This window comes from Ixodes scapularis, unplaced genomic scaffold (assembly GCF_016920785.2).
Source record: "Ixodes scapularis isolate PalLabHiFi unplaced genomic scaffold, ASM1692078v2 PGA_scaffold3__209_contigs__length_174095766, whole genome shotgun sequence".
NCBI classification, from domain to species: Eukaryota; Metazoa; Arthropoda; class Arachnida; order Ixodida; family Ixodidae; genus Ixodes; species Ixodes scapularis.
Genome location: NW_024609868.1, coordinates 120,526,315 through 120,554,048, shown reverse-complemented (window position 1 = coordinate 120,554,048; position 27,734 = coordinate 120,526,315). Strand labels below are relative to the sequence as shown.

General features: G+C 46.2%; 1 pseudogene; it reads left to right on the top strand.

Annotated features, from left to right (window-relative positions):
- On the top strand, positions 1 to 27,734 carry LOC115312108 (annotated as a pseudogene).

Below are 27,734 nucleotides of genomic sequence, written 5' to 3'. Positions count from 1 at the left end.
AGGTCACACAAACGCTTTTGCGTACGGTCTCCGTCGTCGTTGAACAGCGTTGCACGGCCTGTCGACAACCTCGCCGGGGAAAAAAAGCGCCCACACTCCGTAGACAATTCCAATTTAGGATAAGCTAAACAACCGACATGTGTGACGAAGAGGTTGCCGCTCTGGTGGTCGACAATGGCTCCGGCATGTGCAAGGCCGACTTCGCCCGGGACGATGCCCCCCCGCGCCGTGTTCCCCTCCATTGTGGAACGCCCCCACCATTAGGGTGTGACGGTCGGTATGGGCCAGAAGGACAGCTACGTGGGTGACGAATCCCAGAGCAAGCGTGGTATCCTGACCCTGAAGTACCCCATCGAGCACGGCATCGTCACCAACTGGGACGACATGGAGATCTTGCACCACACCTTCTACAACGAGCTCCGCGTGGCCCCGAGGAGTACCCCGTACTCTTGACCGAGCCCCCCTGAACCCCAGAGCTAACCGCGAGAAGATGACCCAGTTCATGTTCGAGATCTTCAACACCCCCGCCTTGTACGTGGCCATCCAGCTGTGCTCTTCCTGTACGCCTCCGGTCGTACCACGGGCGTCGTCTCGACTCCGGCGACGGCGTCTCCCACACCGTCCCCATCTACGAAGTGTACGCCCTGCCCCACGCCATCCTCCGTCTGGACTTGGCCGGCCGGGACCTGACCGACTACCTGATGAAGATCCTCACCGAGCGCGGCTAATCTTTTACCACCACCGCCGAGCGGGAAATTGTCCACGACATGAAGGAGCTCTGATACGTCGCCCTGGACTTCGAGCAGGAGATGGCCACCGCCGCCTCGTCTTCTTCACTGGAGAAGTCTTACGAGCTTCCCGACGGACAGGTCATCACCATCGGCAACGAGCGCTTCCGCTGCCCCGAGGCCCTCTTCCAGCCTTCCTTCCTGGGTACGGAATCGTGCGGCATCCACGAGACAATGTACAACTCCATCATGAAGTGCGACATGGACATCCCAGAGCCTTTTATACTGGGAGAGTTCGGCGGTTCTTTGATCCAGCCGCCAGTCTGGCAGCACTGATCAAACAGTCTGGCAACTATGCGCATCCGCCATGATGTGCCTTGCCGTCTAGCTTGATTGCACCTTTGCATTTAATTGCATTATAATTATAACCTTAAATTGCAAGCTTCACCCTTGTTTGGTGTAAGGCTGGTGGCGGCAGATAAAACCCGTTTGCCCTACTGGCTCGAGCCGGCAGTCGGCTCGCTAGAGTCCATGGAGCGAGAGACGACGATGAAAATGATCGTTCTGCGCTGCGCTCTGCCAGACATGAAAAAGAAATGGGGGGCAGCAGTGCCGTTGGGTGCTCGAACAACGCGAAAAAGGGGTTCAGGATGTACCGGTTCCCGCAAGGTAAAGAAAACCGCGCAAGGCACAAGATCTGGGAAACCAAACCAAGAAGGGCTGACTGGAAGCCGAGTTCTCGATTGTGCGAGGTAAGTTTATGATTAACGTATGATTAACGTAACAAAATGCTTGATTTTTCGACTTTCTCCTAACGCCAACAAAAGCGCAAACGGCAAAACCTACACGGGTATACATCGCATGTCAATGGGGACCCACTCGCCGGGAGGCACATCATGGCGGAAGCGGCGCCAGCTGAGTCCGCTAGACCTAGCGGGCCGTAAGCCCCTCCCACCCGCCGAACTCTCCCAGTATAAAAGGCTCTGGGACATCCGTAAGGACCTGTACGCGAACACCGCCTTGTCTGGTGGCACCACGATGTACCCTGGTATCGCCGACCGCATGCAGAAGGAGATCACGGCCCTGGCGCCCTCCACCATGAAGATCAAGATCATCGCACCCCCCGAGCAGAAGTACTCCATCTGGATCGGCGGCTCTATACTGGCGTTCCTGTCCACCTTCCAGCAGATGTGGATCTCCAAGCAGGAGTACGACGAGTCTCGCCCCAGCTCTCGATCCTGCGGTTTCGCCGACATCGACGCCCGCGACGCTCTGCTGTTTTCTTCTGTTCCCTTTTTGTTTTGTTTGTTTTGGCTCAGGGTGTAAGCCCTCATGTTGCAAAGACATCGGCTGTTGCCAAATTTCCCAAGCCACTAGACAAGAAAGCCGTAAGAAGATATCTTGAACTGCGCGCTTATTACAGACGTTTCGTTCGCGATTTCACCAAGATTTCTGCACCGCTCACGCATCTGACGAAGGACGACGTGAACTTCCAGTGGGGGGAGGAGCAAGAACAAGCGTTCAACGAACTGAAGAAAAGATTCCAGTCGCCCCCTATTCTCGGACACTTCGATCCATCAGCGGAAACGGAAGTTCACACGGAGGCCAGCAACGGTATGGACGGGGGAGCAATCGGATGCAGAAGTCCTGACGGCTTCGTCGGTGGTTCCTTGCGTCGCTGACACTCGTGGCATGATCGAGTGTAGAGGTGAACGGTCTTCGATAGCCTTGGCCAGTAGTATTTTCCCCAAATTCTGGTGAGCGTCCTGCTGTAGCCAAGGTGCCCAGCCGTTGGGCTGTCGTGGCAAGCTTGGAAGATATCCTCTCTAAAGTCGGCAGGGATTACCAGCAGCCAAGGCGAGCTGTTGTCTCCGAAGCTCTCCTTGTAGAGTACACCTTGTCGAATGACGAAGGTCGGCAGCGCTCTCGAGAAGACATGGGGGATAGTACCTCCTCGTACTTCGAGGTGCTCGATCAGCGCGCGCAACTCAGGATTGTCTCTTTGACGTCGTGAAATGTCGTCGGTGTTCACTGCGCCTAGGAAGCAGTCGTCGCAATCGTCGTCGCTACTACCGAGAGATGTCTCAACTGACTGGAATTGAACCTGAATGCCACGCGCGTCGGCGAGCGAGCGCGTGCGTGGACGAGTGGTTGCCGCACTTGACTCTCGTACGGTAGCCCAAGGTTCGATTCCTGGGAGCGCCGCGCCTTTTATTTTGTTTCAATTTAGATTTCTGCTAATTTCGAGAACCGTGTTGCTTGTTCTAGGTCAGGGAATGTTCATCGCGCCGAATCTTCTAGGCCGATTGTTCCATAAGTCCATGCGTGTTCAAAAGGGGCCCCGCGTGGCGAGCCGGGGTCAGTCTCGCCCCTGCGCTCGATCCTCTGGTTTCGCCGACATCGACGCCCGCGACGCTCTGCTGTTTTCTTCCGTTCCATTTTTGTTTTGGGCACAACTTCGCTTCATTAAACATTTAGTTTCTTCAGTTATCTTCGTCTCATCAATCGTCATTCGTGACAATATGCCCGTTCCGTCACTATATGAAAATAACCCCGTCGTGCATCTTTACTAGCACTTAAGAACATTCAAAATGTAAAGTATGAAGTACATGGGAGAGGTGTTTCGTGTTATTATTTCCGATGCCGGGAAGCTTTTATTGAGCACTTCTTTTCTGGCGTCACTTTATTTTCAAAGGTTTTCAAGCGTGCGGGTGACGTTTTGAAAGCAGAACTAGCATCTTCACACATTCATGAGCACAAAGAATAAAGCAGTACTCATTTATTGCAAATTGGACTATAATACGCTGTATTAAACTAATTTTTATCGTCGATATGCAAAGGGAGTTACTGGTTCAGTATTACCGCATAGTTCTTGCTGTCCTTCTTAGCTTTCGAGATGTTCTTTGTTCGTTTGGCACGTATATCCCCCATGCTGAAAAGCGCCGACGCCGTGTTCGCGCAAAAGTACCCAACAGTGTATATAAATACATGTACGAAACCATTTTAACCAGGTTTTTAATTCCATGAATTTAAAAGACAAACGCCGTAACTGATCAATCTTTTCATCTGTGTGACAGAAATATTACAAGCTGCATCGCACGTGCCACTTAATTGTGATTTTTGTTCTTATAATTAAGCGCAGAGAGAAAATGCACACACTCTTTCCCAAAAAAATGCATTACCGGAAGTCAATTTTCGACAGGTTGCTGTGTGCTCCTCATTTGCTACAGCACACTAGCGCCAGTTTAACTTCTAGCGTACATTATCATAACTCTATCCGCCGAGGCAGGCAAATGGCTGCCATAGTTTTGTACATGCTTCGGTTATTAAAATTTAATTCCGCACACAGAGAAAGACCGAAGAGGCTTGAAATGCCAGTGAGAGGTATGCAGTTGTCACTTTAGGAGTGACAACTCAGTTACGGAACTGCTCATAAACGCTGCATGCACGAGCAGTACACCCCCTCACTCACCACGACTCGCCTCCCGTTGTTCGCCGCGCCGGACGGCTGCTCTGGTAACTGCAATGTATTCTATAGATACGTACGTTTTAAAGCACGGAGTCTTGATGGCGTTTCAGCTCTGCTGTATGAAACGCGCAGTTATGAAACGAAAATCTAGATGACGCTTCGAACTACGGGAGGCGAACAGAGGTGACAAGATTACCTCAGTTGTGGAACTCCCCCCCCCCCCCCCCCCCCCGCGGGAGTTCCACATCTGAGGTAATCTAGTGACGATGGTAGAGAATGAAAGAAAACACCTGACAAGGTTTATGCCTTTTTAGCGGAATAGGGTGGAACCAGGGTACAGTATAAACATCAAGATGATTTACATTGTGATTTAAATTGTGGTTTAAGTCATGATTTAAATCGGACCAGTTTTACTGTGATAATTTAAATAATATTTTTCACCGCAAAAGACATCCCGTAAATTATTTCGTTTATTTTTGATTTGGCTATCATCCGTGCATTTATGCCTTATTTAAATTTAAAAAAAAAAGAAATCATCAAGCAAGGGAGATTTATATAAGTTTAAACAGTAGCAAATATAAGTGCTTTATCGAGCAAACAGGAGCGTTGAGCTTACTTTCAACTTTTCACTTCGTTTGTTAGTTACGTGATGACCAACAGCCAAAAAAACCAAAACGAAAATAAAACCCCAGAAAATGTAACGTCCTACTAGAAAGAGCTAAAGAATGCCAATAAACAATGAAAACATTTTAGTCGTGTCGTTTAACGCCTAGGACTGTGGTGCAAAAAAAAAAAAAAGGAAAAACTTTGACTACACGTGTTTTTTCTTTTCTGCACCACAGTCTCAGGTGTTTCACGACATGATTAGCCTGCGAACATTTAGTCTTTTAACTTTCCTAGATGAAGGGTTTTACGTCAATAAAAAGTTTTTAAACAAAATTAACTTTTAGTTAACCGTAATTATTTCTTTCACATTGTTTTTGATTATCAGTGACTCAACGGATCTACGAATCCGGCCATGTTTAAAAATACATCTATACTTCGTTTCAGCGTAAGACCAGACGCAGCCGACGCTACGAGCTAACGACACCCATGAAGCAAAATCAATAGCGGAGGTCACTGGGCCTTTTCTTTTTATGATTAGTAGAGCGATGCGAAAACACGTGCATGCGGAAACATGAGGAACGCCATGATGGTGCATTTTTGACGCTCTATGGTCGGTTACATCAGCTCGTGGCGTCGGTTACGCCTGGACTTAGTTGAAATGAAGTGTAGTGATCAAAAATTAATTTTCTGTCTGCAGTAATTTAAATTAACTTTATCCGATTAAATCACATAAATCTGAGTTAAATCACCTAAATTCAAATCTAAGGGCCGGTCGCACCAACGCCGCTTAGCGCAAAGCGGAGCTTAGCCGGGAACCTAAGCTTAGTTTCGGTTTCGTTCGGTTGCACCAAAATCGCTTATCGCTAGACCTAGCACTAAACTACGCTTAACTTGAGCGCTCAACATTGGGCGCTTTGCTTTTGGTTGTTTCTTAATCCTGGATTTAAAACATGGCGGCTGGTTTGTCGCGGTCGACTCGGTGGACGAAATTGGTTGTGCAAAGTGTTTTAGGCTACATCAGCGTGAAAGTCTCGACAAAATGACCTTCGATTGTGACAAGGATGCAAAATATTGTCGCGTGAAGTGTTTATTGACCCCTGTTTTCAAGTTGGCTCTCCACTCTCAGGGCGTGTTAGCCCTAACCGAGATACGTCTTTCTTCCCGTTGGTTGTTCTGTCAACGAGCTTATTCGTATGTACTTAATAATTTTCGCATAGCTGTAACGTATTGTTATTTACCACCTTGCTAATTTACACTTGCAGCGCGTATCCTTCAATCTGATCAGCGCGTTGAATAGTGGCAGTTCATGATCTCGGCGATCAGCTGATTGTCGACACCTCTGCCGTTTGCATTAGATTGCGGCGCTTTTAAGTAATAAACCAGCGAAAATTCAATTTCTTTCGTTTTCTGAGTTTTGAGACAATCTTCAGTGAATTTTCCTAATCTCGCGAGTAGAATCTTGGCTTCAGAAAACTGTATCGTTCCATAACCGTAACTTTTTTGGTGATCGCGATTTTTTAGGAATATTTTGTTTTATATCTTTCATTCGTTTCCTGAGAACGAGATAGTGTTGTTTCCCAGTTATGCTCTGTGATGGTGTTTTTCCTTTACTTTTGTCGTTTGTTGTCATTGTGACGATGGTTGAGACTATATACCGGTACATGTTTTCAATAAAATTCAGTTGAAAGTTGCGCCTTGTGTCCTCTTCTCTGCTTTTGTCCTCGTCTTTGTTGCGCACAAGGTTGTATAAGCTTTCATTCGTGGCGACGACAAATCGTAACGACTACTATGTTAGATTCGTTCATTGCTATATCGGGGCAGGCTGGGGCAGGCGATGCGAAGAGACGACCGCTCTTATCGGCACGATGTGATGTACTAGTGGGAGTTTTTTTTTTTCTGAACTTGACAGTGTGAAACTGAAGTCCGTTTGAGGCTGCAGCGGATGTTCAACGACGGTACAATGCAGTTCTGTCACCTTGCTGATAGCAACGAGTACCGTCGATGCAAGATCTCGTGACCTGACCTCTTGACGACTTCGACGATTTCCGGGCATTTTCGCAGCTGCCGTGGCGAGTTTGTCACTGTTTTGAACTTCATCGGTCTCAGGCATGACTCGATTTTAGTAATCTTACCTGCCTACTTAGTCTTCAGCGATGTAGCGAGTAGAGTGTCCTTCTCGCGTTCTGTAAGATTTGGGACCCCCGATGGCTCCTTCACCTCAAAATGTGAGCACGAAAACTACTGCCACTGTCAAAATATCCTGTCATCAACCGATATTAAACACACAATCACAGATGTAAAGAGCATTCGTGTTTATTTAAAGCTTCGACTTCTGTTATTGAAAGGTAAGCGAAAAAATAATTGAATTTGGAGACCTTTAATTTGTTACTCACCGAAGAAATACAGCAAAAAGCAGACGCCGACGACGACCACTACGGCAGTTTTTGTTTACATCACGTGATTCCTCTCCGCCAATCGTATTCGTCCCTCCGACCTAGTTCGCTCTGTTTGTCCCTAGATTCCCCACGCAAATCCAGCGTTTAGCTAGGGGCGCGTCTGTAAAGCCGGGTTTAAGTTGGTGCAACCGGAATTTAAACCCGTGCTTATCCGAGCTCGGTTTAGCACGCTAAGCCGACTTAAGAAAGAGCCGCTTTTGGTTAAGGTAAGCGACGTTGGTGCAACCGGCCCTAGATCAAATAAACATGATTTATTACATTTTCTTTATATATCATTATTTTCCTTTTCTGATCGGGTTGAAACGCAAGGTACCTCCTGCCCTCTGAGCCGGCCACGTGACCAGAGAAATTCTCTTGAGGCTTTCTTCAGCCGGAGAGACAGGAGCAATAATTGGCGTAATAAGGGGCAAGAATAAACCCTGGTGGGATAACAGGTCGCATTTTCTTGGACAGTTACTACTACAGCAGGGTGTACACTTAATTGCTAAGTAATGTAAAACACACACACACACAAAAGTAATCCAAAACCTTACCTGTACACCTCTAAAATGCCGTCATATGCATTGCAGATTTTCTCAGAACATTCGTGAGGTGGCAGGAAGACTTCTAAGTGTCGCAGTGGGCCATGTCTGGTTAAACATCGATCTAAAAAATGCGCAGACCTGCTTTAATCCGCAGTAAAGTCAGAGCGCTACCTGTGACAAGTCATTGAACGTCGCTGGGCATCGGCGTCGCGTTTACGCACCGTGGGGTGCGTCAACAAAAGCATTTGGAGCAGAATAAATGTATGGCCATTTCGTTGCGAAAGCTTTTGTTTCTGTTTTGTTCCGTAGCTCGTGAAAGCGCCTCTCCCGGCACGAGCTCATGGCAACGACCATGCCACAACAGTACTACAGTGTACTAGAATACTTGGGTAGTGTTGGGACCGGAGGGGCTCGCTTGAAGCGCGTGGTATTGATCGCGACAGGTGTCGACACCGGCGCGTTATCCGGAACTTGTGCGCATGCGCGGCTGCACGCGCGAATATATGAATCTTTGCTGCCGCTTCGGTGGAGTTCACATAGGATTTTTGATACAGCTACGACGCCAGCGGTCGTACCGCGGCATCAATTACGCTGCGACACGATCGTTAGCAACATGATGCTTCAATGTATTGGATGGTACAAGCTACATTACCCTTTCTTTACATAAAAAAACAATTGCGACTTTAAAGGAGCTCTGCAACGATATTCATTTGGAATGTTTTTCTCTCTACCCGAGCTCACTGGCACAGCTGGGACTCAAGGATACTCACACGCAACGCCATTGGCCAAGAAACTCCTTTGTTGCGGCGTAATTTCAAGGACAAAAGCGATCATTTTCATTCAATCTCTCCTTTGCAAAATTTGATGACGTAACTCGGGGATCGCAGTACACCCAAGTGACGATATTTGAATGCGGTTCATAGATTGGACCCGAGCATTGCGTGAGCACTCGACTTCGGCTCGTGACAATTGATAGCTCGAGAAGCATTCGGGTTGTGACCCGTGTCCAATCGCTGCAACGACGACAACAGCCGAGCCATAACAATGTCTGGAACTCAGCGCGTGTCCTGCGCTTTGCCAACCCCAGCGCGTGGCTATGATCAAAACTGGCGGCATATAATCGGCTCCAGATCACGTGGCCACTTGTTCTGGCTGCGAGTTGAGGGGGTGAACGCTGCTCGTTTTTCTTAAATTTTTTTCTGGGACTTCTATTGCGTGGGGTGAAAAACGAACGCGTGTTTCGTAGGTCATTAACGTTAGGGATCCGTTTTAAGCGGTATTTGCGCAAAGTACAAAAATTGTTGCATAGCTCCTTTAAAGGAGCGGATTGCAAGTTGTTTCAGCATAGAATTAGCTGCGACTTTCGGTTTGTCTGATGGCGAGCATTTTAAATGAAATGCCCATTTCCTTGGTTGCAAAGGCCGAACATTAGATATTTGAAAGGAATATCTAAAACTCGGAAGCAGTTTTTTTTTCTTTTTTTCCTATTGTATTTTATAATGGAACGAAACGGCACATACTAAAGTCCGAGATTGTTTTAGTATGCTTTTAATACCCCAGGTTAACTTCTCTGTCATCTTTTCTGCCCGTCTTCTTTTTCTTGACCTTAATCAGCTCGCTTCACTTGTCACTCATTCTTGTGTCCATTTATGTGACGAACCACCCAAGCGACGGTCGCAAAGGGGTGAGAATCTTCCATTTCTTCATGGCTGCCACGACCATCCGGAATCACCCGACGTTCAGTTGTAAGAAATGGCTTATAAGTCGTGACAATTTTTATCACGCGTTTTAACATTTAACTTAAGTCCAAAAACTGTGTCGACGTGGGCTGAACAAGTAGTGTTTTATGAGATTTAATAAAAAAAGCAAGTATTTCACATAATTTTGAGCAGAAAACATGATCACACGTAGATCAGGCAAAGAAAAAGTTGTACTAGTTTACAGGACGGCATTGAAATAATGGTTACAATGTGCAGCGCATACATGGTCACGATGCAGCGCATTATCCTCTTGAGGGTAAACCATCTGAAACCTACACGCTCATAACAATACATTTAGCCGACAGCTGGTTTCTGACAACCAGGTAAGTCTCGCCTGAGCTGGGTATTTGAAGGGAAAGACCCATGGTTCCACATGGGGCGTATCTGGTTCACGCAGACATACAGGGTGTTTTTGTTTTATTCTTTACAGAACTTTACATATTTTACAAAAAAAAAAGGATGTGACAGATATGTGGATGCCGTCTTTCGTTATATCTGTAAGACTCAGTGGACAGTAAATAGGTGAATAACCGTTGCAATGTTTAATAATTAACCAAAATGTTTTAGTTAACTTGTTTATTAGCCGCTTAATTGGCCATGGTGAAATTGCAGTTTTAAAAGGAGTTGTTATTAAAAAGGCAATGCAACAAGTTTTGTACTTTGCGCAAATACCACCTAGAACGGATCCCTGACGTTAATGACCTATGAAACACGCGTTCGTTTTTTCACCCGACGCAATAGAAGTCCCAGAATAAAATTAAAGAAAAAGGAGCAGCGCTCACCCCCTCAACTCGCAGCCAGAACAAGCGGCCACGTGATCTAGAGCCGATTATATGCCGCCAATGTTGATCATAGCCACGCGCTGGGGTTGGCAAAGCACAAGACACGCGCTGAGTTCCAGACATTGTTATGGCTCGGCTATTGTCGTCGTTGCAGCGATTGGACACGGGCCACTACCCGAATGCTTCTAAAGCTAGCAATTATCACGAGCCCAAATCGAGTGCGCACGCAATTCTCGGGTTCAATCTATGAACCGCAGGGGGGATCGGTGGCCGAGTGGTCTAGCGCACACCAGCTCGGAGCACGTGGAGCGAAAGCTCGCGCTGCAGAACCCAGGGATCCTGGGTTCGAGTCCCACCCCTGCCCGTTTCGATCTGGATGAGCATCGTACCGGCGTGCGGTCGTGTATCACTACTGCGTGATGCACGTTAAAGACCCCAGGCTAGCGGCTGTACCGCACTGGCTGAATTTCTCATCTACAGCTGGGAGACTCGTCGCCCCTGTGAGGCAGACCAAGTTCTAGGCTGTATAAACACACACACAACCCAATTATTATTATTCTATGAACCGCATTCAAATATCGTCCTTGGGGTGTACTGCGATCCCCACGTTACGTCATCAAATTTTGCAAAGGAGAGATTGAATGAAAATGATCGCTTTTGTCCTTGAAATTACACCGCAACAAAGGAGTTTCTTAGCCAGTGGCGTTCCGTGTGAGTATCCTCGAGTCCCAGTGACTCGAGGATACTCACACGGAACGCCACTGGCTTTTTTACTCCTTTGTTGCGGTGTAATTTCAAGGACAAAAGCGATCATTTTCATAGTGCCAGTAAGCTCGTGTAAAGTGAAAAACATTTCAATTGAATATCGGTTCACCGCCCCTTTAAAGGCAAACACAATTTCGTCAATTTGCGAAAAAGCAACGAGGTTCGCAAATTTTATCGTAAAAGTTTGCCTTTCTTCGCTTGATTCAGAAACCGCGTTATGAAAATAATATGTAGAATAGTGGACATAGTCCTCTTGGTGTGTGGCGCCGGCGAGTCCACCAAAGACACGCTGTCGAGTTAGTGACGAGGGGACAGAAACTGTGTCATTTTTCTACGCATCAATATCAGCACAACCTCATTCGCGCTTTCAGCGCCCGGTTTTTTAATTAAGTGAAGAAAGGCAAAATTTCAGCGATGAATATCTCAGGACAGAACGAGCGGGTTGGTAGAGATCTTTAAGCTTGAGGAAGAAAACGAGAAGGGACGGACAAACACAACAAAAGCGAGCGCCTTGTTGCTTTCGCTCAAAGCTCGTTGTTTGTTCGCGAACTTTCTAAAGTGGGTTAGCCTTTAACAATGGCTCCCTTTAAAGCTGCAATTGCAACATGGCCCATTAAACCGTTCATTAACCCTTTGCCTACCGCAAAATTTTCAAAAAAAGAAAATATTTGAAAATACCGATTTTTATATGTACCCTATACTCTGTTTCACCTTGTGTTGTACTGCAGAAAAGGCTACAAGCGCGAGCTCTTTGCTCTAGGGCACATCTCGGCGGCACAAGCTCTCGTGCACCAAGGGCAGCTGCCAACGCTATGAGCTCGCGCTTCTAGCCTTCGCTGCGGTACAACATAGTGAAACAGAGTGTATAAAATCGTGGTACCGACACGTGCACCGCTCAAAGTGAGAAAAAAAAAAAAAAAGGCAGGCTGCGCGTGCCGGATAACTCGACTACAGCGCCGCCACGAACTGTCAATACACGCGCCCTCACGAGCTCCCGTTGCCGAGCTGCTCCGGTCCCAACACTACCCAAGTATTCTAGTACACTGTAACAGTACTTGCTACAAAGGAGATTTGTTATCACTTATTTTCTTTCTTTCTAGAGAGCACGTGCAGTGGCCATTGTTTGCTACAAAAACCCTAACCGCTCATTCACACAGCAAGCGGATCCGAGTTCGCAATGCGGTTGCGAACACGGTTGTGAAAGATCCAGTGCAATTGCACGCGCACTCGATGACATCAAGTGCGTGTGCAAATGTACTGGATCTTTATAGACGATTGCAAGCTGGGCGACTGGCCGCCGCCATGTCTCTGCTCGAGCAGGCATGCCCGTGCGATTACGAGCTTGCCAAAGCTACGTTCACCCTCGCGTTGCATGCGCTTGCACGCATGGGGCACAAATTGGGGCGCCATGCTTGCAATTTTCTATACAACCGCGTTCGCAACCGTTTTGCGAATGCGGATCTGCTTCCAGTGTGAATGAGCGGTAACACGTACGATTATGAGTACCGTGGAACTATGTGATGCTGAGTTCCGGAAAGTTGCTCTTTTGCAAGTCGATCTTGAAAAAGCTATTGATCCAATGTCCCATGGCGTTCTTTTTTGCATTCGAAACCATGTTGGCGTGGGTAAGTTTTTGATGGAGTGAAGATGGCCTATAGTAACTGCATGAATAGTCTTGTAATTAACGAACGAGTAACTAAGCGCATTTCTGTGTTATCCTCTGTCCGGCAAGGGTGCCCACTTTCCACGTTGTTGTTCGCTATATTTATTGAGCCCTACTGCCTAAGCGTCATAAAGAGTAAGAACACACATGGTTTTTCTTTAAATGCATGTGATGTTAAAGTATTGGCGTACCTAGCGGACGTTGCAATTTTTTGTACTGACCTTGAGAGCGTCTCAGCGGCTTTTCAGCTCACTAAATCATTCTGCGCCCAGGCAGCCTGTGCTGAGAACTGGGCGAAACGCTTGGGGATGCGGCACGGCCGCTGGATCGTGACTCCGCGTGTGTTTAAAACTATTCAGTAGTCTACAGAGCACGGTGTATACTTGGGAGTGCCTTTCAACAACTACCGTGAACGCAACGAGCTCTGGCGAAACGAAACAGAGAAGAGTCTGAAACAACGAGCTCTGACGAAACAAAACAGAGTGAGAGGTGGCCAGGATTTTTCTATCTTCCCATAAGCAACAGTGTGCCATTCTTTGTTGCAAAGATTTGGTACCTGTTACAAGTTCTGCACTGCTCTCGTGTGAATTTGCAACGCATGGACCGTGTGATGGCCGTGTACATATGGAAGTGTACGTGGGAAAGAACTCGACGAGATAACCTTTTCCACCACATGAAGTCGGGTGGACTTAGTTTGTCGCATTTGTTCATACGACCGCTGTTTTCGCGTTTTTTTGTTTTTTTTTGCGAGACTAAGTTGACTTTTTTTTGAGAGGTGTCATTCAAGTACGGTTGTTCAGAGAGCTACCCGAGTTCATTGTTTCTACGTGTAACACATGTGAAGGCAAAGTAACAGGCTTACTTGGAGAGGTTGTTCGTGCATACAAATTTCTTAGTGTGCGATTTTCAACAGAGTACTTAAACTGTCACATGAATGCTACTGACACGCGATCTTGTTGAATGCTGTTTCCCGTCACACTGTAACGCTCTTTGTTCTCCGACAGTACCGATCGTGACGTGCTTTCCCGCGTGAAAAGAATGCTAGTTACCGAATTTGGAAACATCTTTTATTTTAAACTGCACACCAACACGCTGCCAGTTAAGACATAGTTAGAGAAAAAGGGCATGTTTTTTATCATAGGGCGGGGGATTGTTTTGTGTGCAAGAGACCGGAGACAGTGGAGCGTGTGTTCCTGGACTGCTGGGAGGCTATCCTGTTCTGAAATGTGCTCCAACGCACCTACAAAAAAGACCTACCGCTCAAGGCTCGTGGATTACGTCTCTTGTCTGTGGAGGGGACGCCTTTCCCATATGGCCTTGTATTCTTACTCGGCCTGCATGCTATTTGAAGATGTAGGATGGCACTTCGTCATGCGGATCTGGGTGCTCATCCAGTACAGTATTATTTCATTGAAAATGTGAACTTGAAAGCAGCTCTGTACCAGAAAATATGTCTGGATTTGAAGCGGTTGCCGGCCTTTTTGTAGCTGCCGATGATCAGAAAATTGTAACAATTCTCACCGCCTCTCAAAACTTTGCAGGCAACGTTTGGTCGTCATCTTCAGTAGCCTCGTGTTTGCTTAATATATTGTTTTACATGCTCAAGTGAAATGTATCATGCATTGCGGATCTTTGTTCACTGTTAAATTATAGCAATAAGGAAAAAAAAAAAAAAGCCGTGGTGTAGCTCAGTCGTCCAGTCTCCGATTCGCACGCAGCGGACCCAGGTTCGATTCCCTCGGGTGGCAAGCGACCTATTTCAAGGATTTGTCAACATCAACGACGGACACCCTGGTTTTCTGATGACATCATTGTTTTTTTTTATATAGATCGTAGGAAAGATGACGTTTCTATGACGGATCAAATGTGCGCCAATCAGGACTTCCACGGCCGTGTAGACTTTCAGCTCGTCACTTATCAACTTCAGCGAAAACAAAATCTGCGCAATATATAAATAGGGCCACAACAGGGACTTCCATGACGTGCATGCCTTTGAATTGTTGAAACACGCAAATGCTGCTACGCAAGTCCCGTGTATTCTAAAGTAGCAAGGGCAGTATGACAAAGGAGACGAAAACATCAGAGCTGCATATCATGGCGTCTTGAGCAGCGAGGTACCTAATTTCGGTGAAACCCCTCAATAAAGCATAACCAGTCGGCGTTATGTGACGGGTATTGTTGCTGAAACTTTAGATGACGGGCGTGAAAATTAGACTACATTCGAAATTTTGCTGCTGCAACGCACGAAAGTGCTTTGCTGGTGCGCTTTATTCCCGCCGTTTGAATATGGACTATTAACAGACAGGGCGGCGGAAACACCCTGTCTGTTGATATTTATCAAGAGGCCTTGACATAACCCTTTCATCAATAAAAAAAACGTTTAACCACCACCCACGACATCATTACCCCAGGGCACGACAAGTACTCCCTCGTAATCTTTAGGGAGGCACATGTCCCAGAAGAAAGGATATGTAAGGCCTGTAGTGCCACGGCCACCAAAGACAACGTGCTGTGGTGGCCCAAACTACACACCGCTCGCCGCACGGGGACCCTGCAACGGATCCCCCCAAAACAGGGGCCAGGATTCCTCCAGGAGTGGATTCATCCAGCATCCACCAACTCCGAGGACATGAGGGACCCGCTCCCAGACCCGATTGTTGACCGGGCCGTCGGAATCGGTACACGACCTCGGGAACTCACCACAAGAATCCCGAAAATTTAAGTTAGAGCGCTGCTAAGTGTCGAGATCCAGGTCAGCAACCACGCTCTAAATCAACGCTTTATTTATTCATTCAAGGCAGCTGAAGCAACTTTTTTGTTGAGTCAGTCGACAATTGGTCATGTGCCACGTAATCAGACTCTCCGTCTATGCGCAAGAAAAGAATCATAGCCTGCACCGCTTTGACAGATTAGCGGTGAATGGAGTATAGCTGTGATAATGCTTGAATTTGGAGACAGAACATTTCTATAATAGCCTGAGCTCGTTAAAATCACAAGATTCTAATTGCTCGAAGGCGCCGAGACTCTTTTTTTCGAGTGATAAGTGCAGTAGAAAAACTGCAACTATGCCCGTAACACCAGGGGACGCCGGATTTGTACCTCCGACGGCACTTGACGTCATCTCTCGACATTGTTTTACGCGATTGCATTTAGGAGCTCGTGTCGCAGAAGATCCGGCGTCTGTGGGGACCAAACATATCATAACGCAACGCGCGCAGCCATGTGTGACGTCACGCGTGTGACGTCAGACTTGTCTGTGACGTCATGACCATATCGGCACGCTAAATTTGGCGTAACAATAGGGAATTGTAGTAGACCGTGTCCCCAGCCCGCTAAGCACCCGGATGGCGCTCCGTAATCCGCCACAAGACCTTGAACTATACAGACAAGGCTGGCTGCGCGCATGCGCAGCTGCGGCGTTTTCTTCGGGTATACCGTAGCGGAGGAGAAAAACGATCTACTACAACTCCCTAATCTTCGCTAAATTCAGCGGAAAAGTTTCCCGCAAAATTTAGCGGAAAATTCTCCCGCAAATTATTTTCTGCTAAATTTTCGGTAAATTTAGCAGAACATATTGCGCCAAATTTATTAGAAAATGTTCCCACCAAATTTAGCCTAACACTTTCCTGCCAGACGTAGCGTAAAATGTTCTCGCAAAATTCAGCGGATATTTTTTCAGCCATATTTAGCGGAAAAAGTTCCCTTCAAACTTAGCGGAAATTTTTCCGCTTAATTTTTTAACATGACGTCACACCAACGTGTGACGTCACGTGTCACGTGACATGACATCACAAGGAACGTCATGTGACATGACGTGGCACGTGACTCTATCGACTAGGCCGCGCACACAGGCTTGCACGGCTTGGGAACGAGCGCGGGTTTATATGAGAAGCCATTGTGAACGGTGCCCGATAACGCTATCGCGTTCTACTCTTTAAGGCGAAGCTTAAGGTTTTCCCCAAGTTTTAGCATTTTGTACTATTGAGGCCGTTGCTAAATTGCTACGACGCGCCGCAGCTTGGATCACGAAACTTTAGGGCACGAAGTTCTAGGTCTCACCTTGTGACAAGAAAAAACTGAAGTCTATATAGAAGTCTTGCGTACAAGCACTCCTTTACCTCCACGGTTATTACTTACGTCTTCAAGAAATAGCTGTGCTATTTATTAATTGACAACACACAATTTTATATTTATTTCGTTTCTGTTAGTTACACGTCTGTGTTCTCGTTTTCTATTCATTTATAACATTCACACTGCTAAGGTCATCGGCTATAATATTCGGACGCAGTGAACGAAGCACTAAATAATGAAGTATAAATCATCGGCTTGATTGCCTGCAAGAGTGTGCATACCGCTTATTCCAAAATCAAAACAACAAGAAATGGTAGGAAGCTTAAATTCTGGCAGTCCTAGGGGCCTATCCTGGGCTAAAGACGGTTTTGCCTAAGGCGTTGTTTTGTGTCAAAGAACATTTATTTGGCGTTTCTATGGCTTTTTTTTTTTGACCCGCCACATTATTGTTAAAGTGCAAGACTTGAGTCAAAGATGCCACGTGTGAACCGAAAAATCAGCAGCGGGGCCTTAATGTGTTACTTGTTTGGCAATTTAGACTCAAAGTTGACACATAAAAACCGAACAAGCACAGGCAAAGCCTAACTCTAGTACTTGTTTGGAGATACAGACCCAAAGATACCAGATTACATACAACCGAACTACCAGCAGTCAAGCATAACTTTGGCTTATGTTTGGCAAATTATGACCAAGACACCGGCATACTCCGGCCAAAGAAAGTAAGCCTTGAATTTACCTCGGCATCTTGGGGCCTCTTAAAGCCCTAAATTTTCAAACAAAAACAAAACAAATTTCAGCTCAAATAATTGTGCAAATGTTCACAAAAATTGTACTCACCATTCATAACCCTTACAGGTTGCATATACAACGATGCGAACACCGTGAGCGGCGGACCCCAAACGGCGACTACGAAATAAACCATGGCCCGCATCTTCGAAATGCTTCGATGAATCGCTACACATCGAACGAAGGATAGGGGTCTTAAGAGCTTTCATTCAGTATAAACCCCTCCGCTGGAAACATCGTGACCTATATACCTCTTTTCATATCACAGGACGACGGCGTCTTCGTGATGGCCGTATGGAAGTTCATTTCTGAAGGCCAACTTCCGTTCGCTCGAAGCAATAGGCGGTCGTGCCGCGTTAACCTGAACACATGTGGTTCAGATCAATAGGCTATGCACAATTCTATGGCGTACTGGTATTTCTCAATTTATTAACATTTCCATAAAAGCATGCGCTAGCGTGCGTTGAATATAGCTTGACAGGTCAATGGAGTATAGTGTAGGCACCATAAACACAGCAGCACATTCGGTGTACAAAATGTTAAATTTAAAGTAGACACTCATCAACCAGAGTGCCAGTTTGTATCATAGGTTGTCGGAAAGGCTTAAGCATCGAAACTCGAGGTGATGTATTTTTTACTTGCACCACTATTAGCTTTTTTTTTTTTTTTTTGCGTACCATTTGCGTGTCATTCCTTCCCGCTTTCCTGCGCTAGAGTCGTCCCCGTTTAGAATTGGCATTGATATAATCTGCTCTAACATACTGAACAAAATGCTGATGTATGCGTTGAATTGTGTCGAACTTTAAAAGGTGAAGGGTCTTTGCTTACGTAACTTTCGTCCCAACCTAATTTCTTTAATGACCACGTTATTGGGAGCGTGCGACACCTGAAGGGAGCGCGCGGCTCTGCCATTGAAGTTAAAGGACCTCTATATGCTCTGCTTGCAGAGCAAAAGTATTGCGGTCCCTTTCCCTTCGCCGCCAACTCTGCACTGGTGCAGAGAAGCTCACATGCGCGATTTCGCTTTCTGGCGAGATTTGGGAGGAACGTACTCTTCGGTCTGTTAACTCGCAAAATATGAGCGTTATCCTGAAATCAAACCAGTTGGAAGTTCTGGAAGTTTCTCAAACCTTTAAACATCATTTGTAACAATGGGACACTGTGTCATAGCGTTCTAAGTTCTGGAGAGCAACTGAGCACTGTGTGACAACGTTCTAAGTTCTGGAGAGCAGACAACACAAGCGCCATAGGCCTCGGCCGCTCTCTTCGCGTCCCTCGAGTCTGCGTCTCCCGCTGCGATAGGCGACCGGAGCATCGGCACCGTGCAGACGTGCACTTGCTTGGCTGGCTAGCAATCGGCCTTCACTTTGTTCAGCGCCGCTTTTATAGGCTGTTGTTTTTTGCCGCAATGACTTTTGCATTCTTGCCCAAATCGTCCTGTGAAATTGACCGGCTGCAGTGTTAACAAGTGCACTAATCGCACGGAAGGTTGCTAAAGTTTCTACACAATGCCGACTGGAAGAAATGATGTCAGCCCGGGACGGCTGCCACCTCATTGCATTTACGATTTTTTATTCGGCATGCGAGTGTACCAAAACGCGTCGTTGCGCAGAAAAACGGTTGCACGAGTTAATAAAGACGGTAAATATAAAGGAGAGCAACACCAATTAACGGGCTGCATCGTGAGTGCGCGCTCACGATGCAGCCAAATAAGCACTCTGAGTCATGGATATTGGGAAGGAACAAGCGCGTGAGGGCGTTGGAGGGTAATAATCGTTCATGAAAGGGGCGGTGCAGCAATGTTTGTACTTTGCGCGCGTAATGCTTGGAATCCCTGACGTTTATGCCCAATGAAACACGCGTTCATTTTTCTTCACCGCGCAATAAACGTCGCAGAAAAAAAAATAATGAAAAACAAGCAGCGTTCACCCCCTAAACTTGCAGCCAGGACATGCGGCCACGTGATCTGGAGCTGATTATATGCCGCCAATGTTAATCATAGCCGCACGCTGAGGTTGGCAAAGCACAGGACACGCGCTGAGTTCCAGACATTGTTAGGGTTCGGATATTGTCATTGCCGCGAATAGACACCCAAATGCTTGATAAGCTATCAATTATCACGAGCCCAAATTGAATGCTCAAGCAATACTCGTGTTCAATCTATGAGCCGCATTCAAATTTCGTCACTGGGGGACTTTTCCGAAACTTCGACCCCGACTCTACTTGTTGCTGAGGAGAGACTGGAAAGGAAAATGCTCGCTTTTATCCTTGAAATTAAGCCGCAACAAAGATTGTACAATGGCGTTGCGTGCGTATTATTGTTGGATTCTACTAGTGACTGTAAACTCGTGTAAAGTGAAAAAACATTCCTTTTGCATATCGTTGCGCCGCCCCTTTAATAACTAGTTTGACTAAGGACAGCCGTAGCGCCGCAGGAAGTCAAAAGGCTCGTACCATGGAGGCCTGCGGTAAACAAGCTGATGAGCTGCGCATCTAGCCGACAAACTTGCACCTCTATCCGCTCGGACATCTTCAAATGTGCCAACAGCGTCTTGGCCGAGTCTGCGCCTTCCCGTGGTCGTGTTTGTTGATATCGCTCCGGAAAAAAAGTTCGGCCCCTTGATGTTCGAGAACCTATTGCGAAGCGGCGCAAGTTTGTCTGCTTCTTGCACAGGGGTCGTGATGATGTAAGAACGGCGAGCTCTTATCCGATGATTAAAAAAATATTGGGCAGCCGTTGAAGCATCTAGCATTGAGGTCCACCATGGTCTCCTCTATACTCACAAAGCCTGGCAATTCGACGACGGAGCCATAGAGTGCAGATTTAGAGCGTGAGGATCTCGTAGCACCGAGCATCAAGGAGCCATTTATCGCCGAAGCTGGACGTTAGTGTAGTAAAGACTGGCAATGGCGTTGCCTGCCTGTCTAACGACAGACTGGCAACGCCATTGCCAGTCCTTACTTTGACGCCTTCCCTCGGTGAGAAGGAGCAACACTCTCGTCCCAACTCACTGGAGAAGGCCTCCTCCAGATAGCGGCACAACTCCCGTGCTGCTGTCCCAGTACCCAAGGGGCCAGAGCAGGCAGAGTTGAAAGACGCTCTGCCCAGCACCTCCGCTGCCTCTTCGGCTGGTCGCGGCCGGGGCCTGACTCCCCGGGATCCAAGTTAGAAAAAAACGCTGGCTAACACCAGCGACACGACTCAAGAGGCAAACTCTATGGAGTTGGACGATTCGGCTGCTCCTGCTTCTGACCCGGATAGCATGGAGTGGCAGACGCAGCCCCGTGCAGGGAAGAACAAAAAACCGGTTACTGAGCCGAAGTAATACAAGTGGTCTCTCTCCCGAGTTTTAGTCTTTTTACTACCGAGTTTTATTGATTTATATTTTCCGATATAAACAAATTTTATAAATGGCAAAAGTAAATTTTGTGCAATGGAATTGTCGCGGCCTTTTAAGAAATATTGATGATATAAATCATCTTATGGATGAGCTTCGGCCGATTTCTCTTGCTCTTCAGGAAACTCATCTTCATGATCGCTTTTCTCATATCTTAAGACGTCACCGGGTCTTTAGGAAAGACCGTCTTAGTAATACTCCCTCTGGTGGTGTGGCAGTGGTTGTACAAGGTGGGGTCGCCTGCTCTGAGGTCCCGCTCTGCACACCACTTGTAGCCGTGGCAGTGCGCCTTCTTTTAGACGACCTCATAACTGTAGTATCACTTTATTTACCACTTAACACTCCATTACATCTTAGTGAATTGCAGGATCTTGTAGGTCAGCTTCCACAACCCTTTAGGATTCTAGGCGAGTTTAATTCCCATCACCCCCTATGGGGTAGTATTCGTTAATACTCTCGTGGAGGTGTAGTTGAACATTTTTTATTGGCATCTGGGCTATGCCTTCTTAATGGGAGAGCGCCAACATTTTTCACTGCAGCTCACAACGCATTTACATCCATAGATCTGTCGATTTTATCCCCCTCATTGTTTCCTTGCTTTACATGGAATGTTCTCCACAACTCTTTTGGCAGTGATCACTTTTCGATTGTTTTAGAGAGCGTCGTTCAGCTGCCCTCACTTTTGAAACGTATCCCTAGGTGGAAGTTAGGTAAAGCTGACTGGTCACTTTTTAGGTTACATTCCACCTTAGACCCTTCTCTGCTTTCTTCTATGTCACCCGAAGATGCTATACTGTATATTACTGAGCAGATACTAAATGCTGCTGAGGTGTCTATTCCACGAACCTCTGGTAATGTGCCAAAAAAATGCAAACCATGGTGAAACAAGGAGTGTGCCACAACCTTAGCGGATCAAAACACGGCTTGGGGCAAACTTCGCAGATATCCCACATCACGTAATCTCGCAGAGTTCAGGCAGCGAAAAGGTAAAGCCCGTTGGACCAGGAAGCAGTCAAAATGGAAATCCTGGAAGAAGTATGTTTCTTCTATAAATAGTTTTGTGCCAGCCAAGGAGGTTTGGGATATACACAGGAAAATAAATTTAGACTATAGTTGCTTTGTAATTCCTACTTTTGATGCCCCTTCTTCATCTTTAGTTGACATCGGCAACATCCTTGGTGAACATTTTTATAACACATCCAGCTCGGCAAAGTAGAGTGATTCGTTCAGTAGATTTGAATCTCGTGCAGAGCGACAAAACTTCTCCATGTCTGGAAGAGACTCTGAGCCTTATAACCAGCCTTTTACGCAGTGTGAACTTGAAATGGCACTTGACATAACGAGGGTTTCTGCTCCAGGGCCCGACGCAGTTCATTATGAAATGCTTCGTCGCCTTTCTCCTGAGTCCCTGAAAAGTCTTCTCTTGTTCTTCAATTTATAGTGCGAAAAAGCCTGCTTTCCCCATGCCTGGAAGCATGCACATGTCATCCCGCTGCTAAAGCCACAGAAAGACCCTTCACTACCATCAAGTTACCGTCCCATTGCTCTGACGAGCTGTGTCGGGAAAACATTTGAAAGACTTATAAATAGGCGGTTAGTATACATATTAGAAAGGCAAAAGGTTCTTGACAAAAATCAGTGCGGGTTTCGCCGAGGTCGATCTACTCTCGATAATTTGGTTCGCCTAGAAACCGTTATACGCGAGGCATTTGTGAACAAGCAGCACTGTGTTGCAGTGTTTTTTTGACTTAGACAAGGCGTATGATACCACTTAAAGCTATGGTATCCTGAAAGACTTGTGTGCTTGCAATATCCGTGGTAGGATGTTGCAATGCATTAAGAACTTTCTAACAAACAGAACCTTTCAAGTCCGGCTTGGCAGCACCCTGTCTAAAACTTTTGTTCAAGAAAACGGAGTCCCACAGGGAGGAAGTTTGAGCGTCACTTTGTTTGTACTGAAAATAAATTATCTCGCACGAATGCTACCTCGGTCTATTTCCTACTCTCTTTATGCTGACGATATACAGATCTCCTTATCGTCTTGCAATCTTTCAAGTTGTGAGCGGCACTTACAACTGGCTATAAACAAACTTTGTAACTGGGCAGACGAAAATGGTTTCAAGTTCTCTGTTGCAAAGACAGCTTGTGTGCCTTTTTCCTTACGTCGCGGGCTCTCCTTAGACCCAGCTTTGGAACTAAACGGTACTCCATTCCTGTTAGGAAGGAGCACAGGTTTCTTGGTTTTATATTTGACAAAAAACTTACCTTCATTCCCCACCTGAAACTTCTCAAGGAAATTTGCCTTCGTTCCACAAACCTTCTGAACGTTTTGGCTCATAAATCATGGGGGTCGGATCGGAAATGTCTGTGTCATTTGTACACCGCGCTTGTGTGATCTCGTCTTGGTTATGGCGCCGTGGTGTACGGATCAGCTCGCCCATGTGCTCTCAAAATGTTGGATCCTGTACATCATCTTGGCTTGCGTTTGGCAACAGGTGCTTTTCGGACATCGCCTGTACTTAGTTTGTATGCGGAATCAAATGAGATGTCGCTGTGTAAAAGACGTCAATACCTCAGCCTAACCTACGCGTCTAGGATCCTAGCCAAACCCTGATCACCCAACGTATCATTCCGCACAAAGGTCTCCATTCAACCGTCTCTTTCAAAATAAGCCAAGCATTGTCAGACCCTTAAGTTTTCGTATAGAGCAATTTTGTTACTCACTTCAACTTTGTCTGGACGAACTTAACCTAATTCAGAACACAGTCTGCGTGGCGCCCTGGAATATGGTGCTTGTTTTTTGTGACTGGACTTTCACTAAGTTTAATCAGAATAGCATATCAGCTCTTGTGATTCAGCAGGAATTCCTTGACCTGGAAGAGAAATATAAAGATTATGCTCACTTTTACACGGACGGTGCCAAGAATTTATCGTTTGTCGGGTGTGCCGTGCATTCAGGTCGTTTTGTAAAAGTTAAACGTCTAGAGGAATTTGCGAGTATATTTACAGCTGAAATCTATGCTGTGTCTTTTGCATTTGATTATATTTTGAAGACTAAAACTAGACGGGCCGTAATATTTGTGGACTCTCAAAGTGCCATTACTGCAATATGCTCTCTAAACGCCACTAAGAATATCCTTGTGGAACAGGTGCGAAGTAAACTTAACGGAGCTTTACGTAAAGGTCACAATATAAAATTCTACTGGGTTCCGAGTCATGTGGGAATAAAGGGTAATGAGGAGGCAGACAGGCTCGCTGCATGTTCAGGTAACTGCTCTCAATATCAAGCTAGCTTGCCCTATCAGGATATCAAGTCATTAGTTAAGTCGTTAGTTTTTTGTCTATGGCAGACAGAGTGGGCCATGGAGTCTAATAACAAGCTCCATGTAAGCAAACCAGTCCTTGGGTCTTGGGAGAGCTCCTCACTTAAGAACCGCTTTCACGAAGTTGTATTGTGCCGGCTTCGAATCGGGCACTCCTTCCTTATACACAGATATCTTCTTTGTGGGTAGGATCCACCAGTTTGTGAGCACTGTGGAGACAATCTTACTATTCTCCATATTTTGTGGCTCTGCCCAGGATTTGACACTGAACGACGAGCTCATTTTCCAGAGTTTTTTGGATTTTGTATTCCATTTCATCCCTCTCTTTTGCTGGGAAAGCACCCTCTCGTTCCTCTTGGTCGAGTTTTATCATTTATTACTAGTACTGGCCTTATACACCAGATCTAGTCCCAGTTGTTTTCAGGATCATCTTTTTGTAATGAGGTAACCATAGGAGTTTCGTCAGTTAATTTAGTATGGAGAAGTATGGCCTCCGTTGCTGTTGCGCCATAAACCGCGCTAAAAACAACAACCTTTCCTGTACATCTTGGCAATGTGCCCATTGGTTCCACAAGCTCTACAATCTTCAGACTTGAAGCGGCACTTGTCTTCGACATGGTTTGTATTCCCGCAACGGAAATATTGTCTAGCAGACCTGTGTAGATCTTTCACCTGGCTGACTGCGATGGGTTATTCTGCGACACTTCTCAATTGATGGTATTCTTCTTCCGCTCGAAGAAAGCTTTTTGACAATCTGAGTGCAATATCAATTGATAACTCTTTCTCTTAGACGAGACGTGCCCTCACACGTTGATCTCGAAGTCCAATTATAAAAGCAGTGAGCAACGAACATGCCCGAGCATTGACTTCGTTCTCGTACTCGCAGTTGCGAATGACATCGTAGTCGTGCTAGGAATTCGGTTAATGTCTCGCGTTCACCTTGGCGTGTTGAAAACAACTTCGCTCGTTCAAATTCCCTGAAACGCTTCGGCGAAAAATGAGTGTCCAGTGTTTTTGTCAATTCCGCATACGGAACGTCACTGACCTGCCTCGGCTGAACCAGGGAGTGCAGCAGCTTGAACGTCTCAGACCCTAGAGATGCAATCAGAAAGTTCCTTTTTGCGGCATCATCCGTCGTTCCGGCGATGTCCAGAGATGCTTGAAACCTTATTTGGTATAAGTTCCAATCCTCTTTTTCCGGGTCGGATGGTCCTGGTCTCATGAACCGGAAGACGTTGGATGTTGCTCGCTGCGATGTCTCGCCCGATGCATTCATCATCTTGAGCCGTTTTCCAGGAATTCTCCAGGAATCCTCGTCGCCAATTTAAAGCGGAGTGGACACGGACCCGTATGGCAGGCTAAACGCACTTTACTTTGGGCCCGAGAACTGCACTGCGAAGACCGTTCTTCATGCGCGCCAGGATCCGAATTCCTAGATTGACGTGAGCCCAGCACGGTCTTATGTCTCGAGTCTTTCTCGTCTTCTACGCTACGACAGTTATAACATTGTTCGGCTAGATTATAGGATGTCCAACGACTTCCGCTTGTTGAGCCTTTTGCCGCACGGAACAAACGTTTCTTTTTATTGGCAAAACTATCTAGAGTAACGTTATATCATGGTGACTGTACGACATCTTTTATGACATGACATGGAATTTACGTATTTGTAAGACTGTGTACAATTTCTTTAAATAATTTCCAGCTGTATTGGACCGTGCGCTGGTCGAAAGTCAGCAAAAAGAAATCCATAAATACACAAGGTTCTTCGTTAATAGCTGCGAAATTGGCCTTACTATAATCCCTTATTAGCTTTGCGTTTTAACAGGTTTGGTTCTTTGAACTTTGAAATAAAAGTGCAATACTGAATGGTCACTAAGGCCGGACAAATAAGAAATCGGCGAGACACGGTCGGGGCAAGTGGTAAGGACTGAGTCCAGTATACTTGAACTGCTCGCAGTAACTCTAGTAGGCTGGTTAACTAGTTGACGAAGGTTGAACTCTGAACACATATTTAGAAACTCGCTGCACTGAGATGAGGATAGGCTTGGAACAGGGTAATGGTCTAACCACACGATATTAGGGAGATTGAAATCGCCGCAAAAAAAAATTGGGGAGTCAGGAGAACGCGTTATTACAAGGTGAATAGCATCATGTAACTTGTTTACAAAGCTGGAGCTACACTGAGGAAGACGGTAGCAAATACCAAGAATGCATCTTTTAAGATTCATCACTACACACACCCAAGCAATTTCCAGGCCACGTGGTACATTTATACAGAACGAAATAAGAGCTTCGGTAATGGCAATAAGTACACCACCTCCACTACTAGCCTCTCTGTCACATCGGTACAAGTTGGAACGCTTGGAACCATAAAAAAGGTCGTTGTCCCGAACCAATGCAGATAACCAAGTCTCATTTAAAACAATGACAGAATGAAGTTCTTGTCTTTTTTTTATAACACTACGAATGTTAGTAAAAATCACAGGTACATCATGGAGCGTGCACTGTGGGCCACCGCCCCTCCTAGTTTCCTACAGTGAGTCATCAGGATTAACGGTGGCCCCAGAACCAGAGATTCTTTCAGAAGCGGCACCACCAGAATGAACGACTTCTTCAGTGTGTACGGTCTCACAAGATACAGGTGTAGTTAAATGCGAAGTAACAGGAGTGCTGCCAGTCAAAGCCGTTTCATGAACACTATCCGCCGAAGCGTCATAAACATAACATTTTGTTTTTGTTTACAATTAATTTGTTGTACCGTAATTGAAGAACACAAGATTGTGTTTTCTCAAATTCGATCAATTTTCTCCTGGCTAGACGTGTTTCAGGGCAATAGTCTTCACAGAACAAAACGCGCGACGCTCTCAAGCTAGAACGTAATGCCAGCACCTTTTCCCGTATATTAAATGGTGAAAACTTAATGATGATCGGTCGACACTTGTTCGCATGAAAGACGTTCAGGCGGTGTGCTTGCTCAATGTTATCTGGAGTTAGCTGAAAGTTGGCACATTCCAGTAAAGAGATCGTCAACTTTTGTTCTGTTTGGGACCATGATTCAGAGAGCGAATCGGAAATGCCGTGAAATTTGAGATTATCACGACGCAGTCTATCTTCAAAACCACTGAGTCGCGCTGCTAGGGTGATGTTCTCCTTCCGAAATACTTGGATCGTTTGCTGCATGACTCGGTCCTCCTGTGACAGATCATCTAGCGCGATTGATCGTGATTCTAGAGTTGACAACCGGGTGCCAATGTCAGCAACTTGTGCCTCGATTGACCTCTGATTTTTCTTTATCTCCTCCACAGATTTGATCAAACCGGCTTTAATTTTCTCGAAGCTTTGCAAGCGAGTGTTTAAACTTTGCAATAGAGTCACAATACCAGCCAACGAAGGTTTGGGCTGA